The sequence below is a fragment of the Podarcis bocagei genome (genome assembly GCF_964188305.1).
Source record: "Podarcis bocagei genome assembly, chromosome: 7".
In the NCBI taxonomy this organism is placed as follows: domain Eukaryota; kingdom Metazoa; phylum Chordata; class Lepidosauria; order Squamata; family Lacertidae; genus Podarcis; species Podarcis bocagei.
Genome location: NC_138132.1, coordinates 18,808,850 through 18,821,413, shown reverse-complemented (window position 1 = coordinate 18,821,413; position 12,564 = coordinate 18,808,850). Strand labels below are relative to the sequence as shown.

Here is a 12,564-nt window from a genome sequence, read left to right as displayed (position 1 = left end):
AGGGTAATCTAATCTAACCCCCTGCTATGCAGGATTCTCAGCCAAAACATAAATGGCAGGTGGTCATCAGAATGGGGAAGACTGGGATCTGATGACCTGGGAGCCTAGTCCAGGAGCTAACTGTTGATTGGCACCTTCAAGGCCTCCGATCTCCCTCCTTAGGGTCCTTTGGCTGTGTATACACAATACATTTAAAGTACATTTAAAACAGGATCCTCCCTTCCAAGAATCCTGGGAACTGTACTTTATCATACACAGAGCTACAATTCCCAGCACCCGTAACAAACTACAGTTCCCAGGGTTCTTTGGAGGGAGGGTTGTGCTTTAAGCATGCTTTAAATGTATGGTGTGCACACAGTTCTTTATCTTTAAAACCAGACTTGGACCTAGCAGCCCTTAAAATAATTCTACAAATAGAGGATTACCCTCTGTAAAATAGGACACATGGTCAGCCTAATCCTGCTACAGATATAATGACTTGACATGCACGAAAGCAGAATATGTTTGCCGAGGTCAAGTTAGATGTGAGTACAGTGGTAGCTGCGGACATGCCACTGAGATTGTCACTGCCAAACACTTTAGGGAAATATGGAAGTGATTGTACTGAACAGAGAGCACAGCACAGCATGGGTGCTAATCAGTCGCTTGCATATTCTCCAAGAAACTTGTGGAAGGCAGCAGTGTACTCTATTGGCAAACACGGCTGCTATGTGATCACTGGTGTTTCGCCACTGCTGTGTGGATGACATGTAACAGGGATAGCTGCTGATTGCAACAACTTCTTCTTCTTCTTCTTCTTCTTCTTCTTCTTCTTCTTCTTCTTCTTCTTCTTCTTCTTCTTCTTCTTCTTCTTCTTCATACCCCGCCTATCTGGCTAGGTTTCCCCAGCCACTCTGGTCGGCTTCCAACAGAATATTAAAAACACGACAAAACCTCAAACATTAAAAACTTCCCTACACAAAGCTGCCTTCAGATGTCTTCTAAAAGTCAGATAGTTGTTTATTTCCTTGACACCTGATGGGAGGGTGTTCCACAGGGTGGGCTCCACTACCGAGAAGGCCCTGTGCCTGGTTCCTTGTAACCTCACTTCTTGCAGTGAGGGAACCGCCAGAAGGCCCTTGCTACCATAGGCATGCCCCTGTCTTTCTGCATAGCCTGCCTCACAGGTCTGATGTGAGGCTAAAATGGGGTAGTTCGGTTCCTTGGAGGACGTAGGAGTCTTAAAACAAGGGGCAGGTTTTTCAGGGAAAGATGCTGATATAACACCAAGGTTGCAGGTTCGATCCCTGGAAGGGACAGCTGCATATTCCTGCATTGCAGAGGACTGGAATAGATAATCCTCAGGGTACCTTCCAACTCTATGAGTCAAGAGCCCTAGAAAGGAGCATCCAGATGGAATGAAGCAGGGATGGAGAAGCTTACTAGTCAACAGTAAAACTTACATTGGTTGCCCCACACCCTTTTGCCCCAGGCACCTCCTGGAGGGGTGTCCAGAAGGGAATGTGACCTTTAGGCTGAAAAAGTTTTCCCTCCCTTTCCAGAAAGCAAAGAGGAACCAAGGTTCTTGTCTTTGTGGTATTTCCAATCTTGCTGCAGCCCTTACAGCCATGCCTGTGATGCAGACGCAGTGACTAAGTCTAAGAGACCACAGTGCCTGGAGCTCTTGGCAGAGGTGAGATTTGAACCAGGTGCTCAGTCCCACATTTGCCGAGGTAACAAAGGTGCAGGGGAGCAACATTCACCACATAGGAGAAGCGAGCAGCGCATAAGACCTATGCTGGTTCGCCGGTTTCCCTGAGCCTGCGGTTCCTCTCTCATTTAGGCTGCACACACCATGCATTTGAAGCCACCCTGAAAGCTGTAGTTTGCTAAGGAAGCTGGAAAATGTAAGAAATGCAGTTCCCAGGGTTTTTGGTGAATGTGCTTGAAATATATGGTGTGTACAAAGTTGAAGATGTGTCTAGAGGGAGTGGGTTGTTGGGAAACTCTCAGCTTCATCTCCTAGCAGTTGCGGGAAGCAGGAAATGTCAACATTTTAGTTTATCAGATACTGCTTTTTGGGAAAGTCCCATCATCTCCCCATATGCTAACCAGGCTGCGAATGGCAAAATTGTAGCTTGCTCAAATTACTGTTGCACCACATGACTTGAACTGAGTTTGGTTTCTTTTTTTATTATTATAAAATATTTATTAAAGTTTCAGAAAAAGGAATTACATAAAAACAAAAAATACAAAGGTAAAAGACAAAAATAAAAATACAAGAAAAATACAGAATAAAAAAATAAGTACACTTACAGAAAGAAGGAAAAAAATAAAAATAAAAAAATCAATCTTTCCATATCTTACATTCATATCCTTGTTTCCCTGACCTCCTCATACCTCCCTTTTTTGTGTTCCAATTCAATTAATTCAGCAATTTCTTTCCCTCCTTATTATCCTGATCTTTAATCTTAATATATTGTAACATTAAATTTTTACCTATTTAGAAATCCAATTTTCCATATTCTTTTATATCATTACAGCTAGAAACCACTTAACTTCAATCAAACATCATTCTAACATTCATTAATTTTGCAATATTTCTGTAAATAATCTTTAAATTTCTTCCAATCTTCTTCCACCGACTGAACCGAGTTTGGTTTCAAGGCTGAGCTGTTTCTACGCTCTGGATAACTTGTCCCTTGACCCCTGCACAGGAAGGGGATTTTACTGTGGGGATCTGTGAACTTAAAATGGGCTGGACCCATCTATAATAATGCACATGGAAACGAGCCAATCAATATGGACTCACAGGAGAGGTAGATCTTAGGAACATAAAAAGGTAAATGTAAAGGACCCCTGACAGCTAAGTCCAGTCACAGAAAACTCTGGGGTTGCGGTGCTCATCTCTCTTTACAGGCCGAGGGAGCCAGCGTTTTGTCCACAGTTTTTCTCAGTCATGTGGCCAGCATGACTGAGCCACTTCTGGCGAAACCAGAGCAATGCACAGAAACACTGTTTACTTTCCTGCTGGAGCAGTACCTATTTATCTACTTGCATTTTTGGCATGCTTTCGAACTGCAAGGTTGGTAGGAGCTGGGACCGAGCAATGGGAGCTCACCCCGTCGTGGGGATTTGAACCGCTGACCTTCTGATCGGCAAGCCCTAGGCTCAGTGGTTTAGACCACAGCGCCACCCATAAGAAACTGCTTTATGCCAAGTCTGACCATTGGGCCATAAGGCTGCATTCACATGCCCTGGTGAATATTGCATTAGCCTTTGGGAAGCGGACAAAGTTCATGAATTTTTGCTATATTTCTCTTGCCTTAAAAGGAGGCTGAGGGTTTAAAAATGAAATCCCCAAAGGGTGGGGAAGCTCTGGCCCATGGGTGTAATCAGGCTGCACAGGCCACCATCTTTGACATTCAAGGCTGTTTTAGCCAAGCTACTTCTGCTATGAAGTTGTAGAGGAAAAGACATGGCTGGGCCACAGAGGGCTTTCAGACATTATTAATCGGCTGATTGGCGCCCCCGGCTAAAAGCTGTGCTTTGCATGTGCCAACAATCTGCTGATTGTCACTGGGACTTGCAACATCACTGCCATTTCAAGTGTCTGTTTGGCAGCTCCCGCCATATTTCTGATCAGAAATGCTCCTGGAATCTGAAGGCACTTTCCAGAGACAACCTGTTTAAATACTCATCCAGATTCGATAGACGACTTAAGCTATTCACCCTCATTTGTCTGCCAGGAGGCTAGATGATGCTGTGTCAAAGCAATGGTATCCCACATGCTGTGCCACATTTCCTCACCATTTCCCTTATTGTAAAAGTCCGGTATTTTGGGAAGCAGGTTCGTTGTGCAATTCCTCCCCCTCAGCTCTAATTGTGCAGTCTGAATTTGCCAGTATGTGTTTGAATCCCACTCAAAAAGAAGTGCAAGCAGGCAGAATGCTGTTGCACTCATGGCTTGCTGCCCAGCTTCCTGTAGGCTAATCTGGTTTGTCACTGTGAGAACAGGATGCTGGGATAAACAGACCTTTGGTTCGACCGAGCACAGTTCTTCTTCATGTTCCTGGTTTTCCCCTAGAACCCAAGATCTCCCTGCCGGAGCCTTGTGCACAGTAGTGTCTGCTGCCCTTTGGAACTGGTAGGCTGGAAAGCAGGAAGGCCAACAGTAGATGGCGTCAGAGCCAATGATAGCACAGTGAACTAATTCCAGTTGGAGCCGTAGCTAGGCAATCTTGTGCCCCTGGCAGAACCGTCCAGATTGCGCCTTCTAGCCACTGACAAATTAGCTCTTCTTTCTGCCTCTCCTCCACCCCCTTCAATTCACCCTCTATTTAAAACAATTTCTTATGAGGCAATAATCGATATTTATATTTATGGACATTTTTTAAAGCCAATTTTGCACCCCTCCCCATTGCCTGCACCCCTGGTGAGGGTCCACCTTGCCACCCCCTAGCTACGGCCCTGATTCCAGTCTTGTCCTCTTCCTCCTCCCTGTTGAGTTCCAACACTGATATCAAGGAGGAAGAAACTGACAGCCATTGCCCCTCTGCTGGTTGTAAGTACAAAGGCAGGAAGGTAGGGGCTCTCTGAAGGCAGAGTGAGGCTTGTGGGGCTTTGCCCCATGGGCCAGTCTTTACTTGTTGGTGCAAAAGACATGCACCCAGACATCCAAAATCCTGAGCTCAGGAATCTCCAGAAGTGAACATTGCTCACAGTTGTTCCACATGAAAATATGCCGCCTCCAAAGCTTTCTTCATTGCAGCAATATAATTCTGGGGTAATATATGTTGTTTTGTTCAACACTGGGAGTTGGAAATCCATGCTGATCTGTTTGACATCAACCAGATATCTGCCATTCATCCCCAGTTTTACCTCCTGCTGCAGCTTTAAGCTAAGCTAAGAGAGCTGCAGAGAGCTGTGACTACAGCAACGGTTGGGGAGCTATTTTCATTCTGAGGGCTGCATTCCCTTCTGGGCAACCTTCCAGGGGCCACATGCCAGTGGTGGGTGGGGCCAGAGGTAAAATTGGGCGAAGCAACCAATGTCCATTTCACCTTTGTGCAGTGGGCTAGTTTCTGCACGCACTCTCACACATCTTTCCACAACTTCATCTAGATCCCTGTTTCCCAAACTTGGGTCCCCAGCGGTTTTTGGACTACAACTCCCATCATCCCTACCTAGCAGGAGCAGCGGTTAGGGATGATGGGAACTGTAGTCCAAAAACAGCCGGAGAACTAAGTTTGGGAAACACTAATCTAGATAAACAAGAGGCATCGTCAGAGTTCAAAGACACATAGGAACCAAGCAAAAGTCTTTGAGGAGAGTGTGAAGGAGGACTTGTGAGTTGGGGTCCAGCTAGGAGGTGAGGTGTGGGAAGAGTCCCAAGGGCCACGTTGGGAGGTTTAGAGGGCCACATTTGGTCTGTAAGCCTGAGGTTCCTTAGCCCCGGGGCTACAAGATTAGGACCAGAAGATCCCCTGTCCTACTTACAACATTCGTTTGATGTCACTCTGTATTATTTTTCTGTTCTTTTTTTATTTTTATTTTTAAACTTTTACAAAGCCTTAGGAACAAAGCTGAAGACATGACCTTGGGAGAGTGGCAATGGTTTATCTCTCACACTTTCAAGATTTATCTACATTGCCCACAGCAGCTCTCAAAGCAGCTTACAAAACATTCTCACAAGACAATTGCATCCAAGGAGAGGAGGATGAGCGGAGCTCACAAGTACAGACATTAAGGCACCTGATTATGTAGTGCACACGGCCTTCCAAGTCACATGCTGGCGACGAATCTGATCACGAATCTTTAAAGCAAATTTGTCCATCTAGCATATATTTTCACCAAAAGCACAACCAGCTTCTACGCATTGAAAACATGCTACAGCAGCCTTAATGAACACCGGGGCCGACAAAACAAAGCAAAGGGCTGCTGCCCATTGGGGCTGATAGGGTGGGCGGCAGGGAGTTCAACAGCAGGGGGCACCAGAGGCAACGACAGGCAGAGCCACAGCTAATGCGAGGCAGAGCCAACTAATTCTAGTTTTGCCTGCTCCATCCTCCCCATACAAGAGCTATGCTGAGGTTAATAGGAGAGAGAGCCAATAATAAACCCAACCCCCTTGGCTGGATGTAAGTAGCAAGGCAGGCAGGTGGGTACTGGCCAAGGGCAGACTATGGTTAGGGGGGCACTGCTTCACTCACACCAATGGAGCAGCTGCCACTGAAACAAAGTCCTGCGTAACGGGGCAGGAGAGCATCAATTTGTGGTATGAGATTTCAGGTGACGGGCAGCTGCATGTCCCAGCTTTTGCCTGTGAAATACTGGAGAACCTGAATGGGAGATCAATGGGGAGCTTTGGCAGAAGGACTGGGAACAGCCCAGGAGAAAACGAGGAAGACTGGTAGTCCAAAGAAAGAAATCTGAAATGGGAAGGAAATTGGGCGGGAGGGGGGGATCAGTTTTCCTCTTCCTATTTTGGTTTGGGATCTTTGTGTTATTGTGCAGCTGGATCACACACAGTACCCATCTCTTGATGTGCAAAGCCCCCCCCCCAAATCTACCAGAAAGAACATTCATATCACCTGATATCACCTCAAATGCAGTCCTATGCAGTTCACATCTTCTGTTGGTTCTTGAGTGAAGCGCATAGACATTTCATGGTGTGTGTGTGTGTGTGTGTGTGTGTGTGTGTGTGTGTGTGTGTGTGTGTGAACCAGCCTGTAGCACATCTCTTTTTTCCTTTTTGGGGGGACCGATTCAAAAGGGCATGACATCAGAGGAGAATTTCTCTGTGCGTGAGGGTAGGATGGAGAGAAGGGGAGATCTTTTAGGATATGCACGCCGTGTCACACATCTTCAAGGGTTTTGTAGCTCATAACTTCTTGCCTTAAACATAATCACAGTTAAGATGATATACAGACATATGAATATGAGCCCCGCCCCGACTGCCAGGTGGGACAAGAGCTGCGCTGTCCGGGAATGCTGCCGAGCGACTGTTCCGTTTCCAACAAGGTTGGCATCACGAGTCTGGGGAAGAAGAGAGAAAACCCATTAAAAAAATGCAACTAGAGACCTTGTCCGGAATGCAGGAATGGCTGGTAGCTAGCAAACAATCCTTTTGTCTGAGGCTGTGAGGCACTAACCAATAGCCAACAAATTATCTTTGTGATTATATGAACTTGCTGTTCCAAAACATATCTTTTGTAATGTTTCCATAAACCTGTAGGCTGGTTTATCGGGTTCCCATATTTCAAAAAAGGATACCCCCCAAAATTGTTGAGCCTTTTAAAGGAAATAAATGTGACTAATTTACCTAAGATCCCAGGACAAAGCTCTGTATTTCGGAAATCCCCACCCCACCCCATGGGACATCAATTCTGCCTTTGAAATCCTGGTAATGTCCAAACAACTGGCAGCCCTGGTTTATATGTATTCTTTTAGAATTAGTTAGCTTAATCATAGTTACTATCTCGATCCATTCAGATTGCAGTAGCAGATCTGCTTCCCTCACAGTTTTTAGCTGTTATAATCTTAGCAGCAGTTATAAGGTGGAACACTATTTCTTGATCGTTTCCCAGAATAGCATCATTTAGATAACCAAGCGGGGATGTTTTAGGTTCCAGGGGCATATGATATCCTAACGTATTGGAAATGGATATGGACATGCATGGATTTCCAGAATATTTCTATCTGAGAGCAATTCCAAAAGATATGTATGTGATCTTCTTCATTTAATCTACATCTCCAACAAGAGATGTTGGAGATGTTTTAAACTGTTCTTAACATTGTGCTTTCATTGTTGTAACCCATTCCAAGACCTTAGGGTAAAAAGCACATAATAAAATAAATTATAGTTGTAGTCAGTGCCAGATTTATGTATAAGCTAAACAAGCTATAGCTTAGGGCCCCACTCTCTTGACCCGCCCCCCCATTAAAGAAAACAACAACCTGGATGTACATTTCCAAAATATAAGATAAAAAACAAATAAAATAAAACCTGCATACAGCAACAGTGTTTTGTTTTGTGTAGGCTCCTATGATGTAAGTAATGGGCCCCGCCTGCTAGCCTGCTCCCTAAAATATCACTGGTTTGCTCATTTCTATATATAGGGTGCCTACATTCTGCACGGACTGGTTGCATGGCAACATGTGCAAATGGCTTTAGAGACCTATTAGGTCCATAAATTACCATATAGCATATATTCTACGCAAAAAAACAGCAACAATTTGTTGTTGACAAAGGACAGCTGGACATAGAAAGGGCCCTATTACCTTCAGTAGCTTAGGGCCTCATCAAATCTCAATCCAGCCCTGGTAGTAGTAGTAATCACAAACAGAATCACAATTAATAATAATTTGCACCTACCAATAATTTAGGGGAAGAGTCATTGCTCCATGGCAGTGCATCTGCTTGGCATACAGAAGGTCCCACGTCCAGTCCCGGGCATCTCCAGGTGGGGCTGTGATAGAGCCTGAAACCCTGGAGAGCCTCTGGCAGTCAGTATTGGGAATACTGAGCTGGATAAACCAATGGTCTGACTCGGACAAGGCAGTTTCCTATGTTCCTAACCAGATGGTTTAAGACTGGAAGCGAGCAGAGCACAACAAGACTCAGAGCTTGGGCTGTATGCTCTGACTGAGTCTCAGAACTGGACACTCCTTTGGGTTTCTGCAAACACGGTCTGCGCATTGATGAGATCTATTCATCAGCAATTTGGACATTATTGACTTATTCAGAGTAATGATGTGTTGTAAACATAATCTGCCCTTCTTCCCTTACGGGGTATCCAAGAGCTTGTATAGAGTCCTTAAGTGAGTTCCCTATCGGTAGGAGAAAATAACAGAGGCCAACCAGAGAATATTGAGAAGCAAAGCAGCTAGTAAGCCTGATCTTTATTAAAGCTGTTGCAACAGGGTGCTCCCCTCACACGCAGGAAAGGAGGAGGACCCAGAACAAAGGTGTGCCTGCCCTTATATAGACATTTTAAGTTCTCTGCCCTAGAGCTCAAGACCACCGCTCCATACATCATACCTACATCACAGAAGGGGTGTAACTTAAGACCACCCCCCACAAAACCTCATGCCTACATCACAGAAAAGGCAGTCTACAGCAGAAATTTGAATGTTGTTGTTTTTCCTCTCTGCCTTATCTGATTGCCTTTCCTGGTAGTCTGCCCATTCCTTTGAGATGGTGATTACCCAATTCCTGAGACAATGGAGAGGCTCCCTCACCCCCTCCCTCCTCGCAGAGAAAACATTTGGTCAGTTTGGGAGTCAAAATGGTTTCTGGCCGGTCTTCCTGTGCTGCTCCAGACATGTGGTCCACATATCTATGTACGTGCTTGGTTGGTACATTCATGAACAGTTATTATATATATAAGACCTTAATTTTTTTTATTACACGATGTATGGATTATCTAATTAATTAATCCTCCCCCGAGTCTGCTGTGCCTTTTATTCTCCAAGTATGATATCAACCCACTATTCCAGTTGTAAATGGAGTTACTGAGGTTTGCCAGTTATTAAAAAAAAGGCTCCTGACTTTGCTTGGCCGGATAATCTGAAGAGGCAACTCCTCCCCCTCCCCCAAGTCACATCAGTTTGAAACGGCTGAGATTTATGCCGCCACAAACTTGGTTGCACCATCAGCCACAAGCTTATCTGGATTGCCACAATGATCAAACATACCCATCAGTTGTGCAACAATGCTACTGCTAGTAATATCAGTCAAGGCGCTATGCTTCTACAACCAGTGTCGATTTACCAGTTCAAACAGGCCATCTGCTATCTGTTTCCAAGGACTATCAAGGTAAGGGTCTTGTGATTAAAGGTTCCTTCCATTGTGTCAATCTATTTGCTCTGCAGTGCAGCATAGGTTAAGATTTTGTTCTTCCTATCAGTTGCAATACCCATCCGCTATTCCTTTGAACACCAGTAGGGCAACACAGACACATATTAAGTGATAATTTTCCCACATATTAAGTGATAATGTTCCACAGTCTGCATTAGGTTATTTGGTGGTGGCAGCAGCAGCAGCAGCAGCAGCAGGAGTAACAACAGCAACAACAACAATAATAATAATACCCTACCCATTTGGCTGGGCTGCCCCAGCCAACTCATATAAAAACGCCAAACATTAAAAACATGCTGATACAGGACTGCTTTCAGATGTCTTACGAATCATCTATAACATGATGCTAAGTGGAGAACCAACCAGCCGCTGCTGCAAAGATGGAAGGAAGGGGTACAATTCTTGTTACTGTTTTGAAAGGATGTTCAGGTTGTTCAGTGCACAGCAGCTGCAATCCACCACTCCACCACCACTTGGGGAAATGGGCATCTGATTCGGCCAGCTGATTCCCAGCTGCATTAAACGACTCCATCCATATCAGCAAAACTCAGGCAAAGCTAACACCGAAAAGAACGCTTAGATGTTAGAATTTAGTGGTGGCCCAGCCTAAACTTGGAAGGAGGCTCTAGTTCATTGCTCTTCAACCTTAGGTGCCCATATATTGGTGGATTACAGTTCCCATCATCCTTGACCATTGACTAAGCTGGCTGAGGTTGATGGGAGTTGTAGTCCAAAGACATCTGGGGACCCAAGGTTGAAGACTACTGCGGTCTAGTCCACGAAAATGGATGCCACCAACCCATACCCACCTGTTCATCTTTAAGTTGCCAGGAGACTCTCTTTCTGATTTCCTGCCCCTCCAGAAGCTACTCTGGAAGAGTAAACATGCGCCTTTGCAAGCCTGCTCTGTCTGCAAACACCACCCACTCTGTGCCTTATAGTGCTTTCGCCTTCATTGACTCCCTAGCCTGTAGCACATCACAACAGTCCTTGACATTGTGGGGAAAGGGCTCATAGTGAAAGCCACAAGCTTCGACTCTTCCACCCAGAGCGCCAGTTTTGGCCCAACCAGTGCAAGCCCTGAAGTCTCCTAATACACAGTTCTCAAGAGGTAAAAGTTAAGTGGGGCATGCCATCTCTGCCCCCTTGTATTCTAGCACTGCATAATGCCCTCCCACATTCACTTTCCCTCTCTTGTTTCTCACCTTTATAGAGAAAATCAAGGCAGCGATGCCCAGAGGTAGGCAGCAGCACAGCGTGGTGAAGATAGAGTAGTAGAGGTGATCGGGCTCATTGGTGGGCTGAGGAGGCACAATGAAGATGGCCTGCGGGGTTTGAGCCGAATCTTGGTAGCCTCCTGAATCTGGTGGGCCATAATAAGCTTGGTAAAGAGGTGGCATAGAGGGAGCTGACCCATAGCCCGGGGCAGGTGGAGGCTGACCAGGAGGTGCCAGCGGATCAGCCTCTGACTCAAAGGGCTGGTTTTCAGAGAAAGGTGGTGGAGCCTGAGGGTCAGGCCAGTTGCTGGACTTCTTCTCATAGTTTGGGTCACTCATTTTGCCAGTCTACTGCCCTCTTTTCCCTCCAGCTCTTCCCAGTTCTCCAAGTACAGTTTCTCTGCCTTTCTCAGTTCTTCACGTTCCTCCTTGCTGGCCACCCCGACTTGCTGCTGGGTATCTTCTTCTCTTCTTCTCACCTCCTCCAATCCTCTCTGTGCCTTTTGCCTTCCTCCTCTCGTGGCACCCAACCAATCCCTCTGAATCTTCTCTATGGCTGGACGCTTGCCTTACAATGCTGGTTGGTCTGCTCGTCTGCTTAATGAACAATTTACTGATTGCCCTGGCTCTCGGACAGGATGACTTCATGGTGTCTCGGAGCCTAGGCGGATGTGTGGGTGGAATAAGGCAGAGAACAAGCAACCCAGACAGACAGAGAGACAGACTCACGTACTGTGATATGGGTGAAGACTTACTGAAGTAGGGCACTGTGAACGGATGGGCTCCTTCATACATAGATACAAATACACTCTTCCCCATTTTACAGCTGAAAATGAGAACAGGAATCTATTCCTTGAGCTCCTTCAGGTGTTTCTTGAGCATTCATCCTGATTGGGTTATGCAGAGGTTAGTCTATGAGTATTTGTCTTGATTTGTTTGCGGGAAGATTAGACAGCAGTGTGCAGTGATGCTGATTTGCTTGCACAGTGGTTATGCATCTCCCCGTTGGTCATTTATTCCCTGGGTAAAACCACTCTTTAGGGCTCAAAGAGAGCACACAGCAAATTCAGGTTTTCTTGCATTGATGTTTGCTCTGATTTAGCGCTTAAGAGGGGGGTTTTGTCTGAAAAGGACGGTGGCAAGGGGGAAGACTGCTCAGAGCTTGCTTTCTAGGCACAGGGCAAGTGGAAGCATGGACGAACCCCATAGCTAACAGCCAGAGCCATTCCTGCTAAGTAGCATCACCACCATCTGAAAGAGGGAATTGTGTGGCCACATTGACAACTGAAGATGCATCTAGGAAGAGGGTGGTGGCGTCTTTTCCCCACCTCAACTGGCTGGAAGTCACATCATCCTAGGAAGAACAATATACTGGTGTTGGGGGCAGGGGCAGATGAAGGCGGGTGCAGTGGGGGTGGTCTGCACCGGGTGCCTTCACTAAGGGGAGTGACATTTGGCGCACTTTGTTGTTGTTTAGTCATTTAGTTGTGTCCGACTCTTTGTGAC

At 45.8% G+C, this 12,564-nt stretch overlaps 1 long non-coding RNA gene across 1 annotated transcript; it reads right to left on the bottom strand.

The window, feature by feature from the left end:
• Positions 1-6,739: 6,739 nt before the first annotated feature.
• On the bottom strand, positions 6,740-11,584 carry LOC308590824. Its single transcript, XR_014009920.1, has 2 exons — positions 11,047-11,584; positions 6,740-7,017 (listed from the first exon to the last, which is right to left on the bottom strand). It is a non-coding gene; the product is annotated as an uncharacterized lncRNA (long non-coding RNA).
• Between the last annotated feature and the right edge of the window lie 980 nt (positions 11,585-12,564).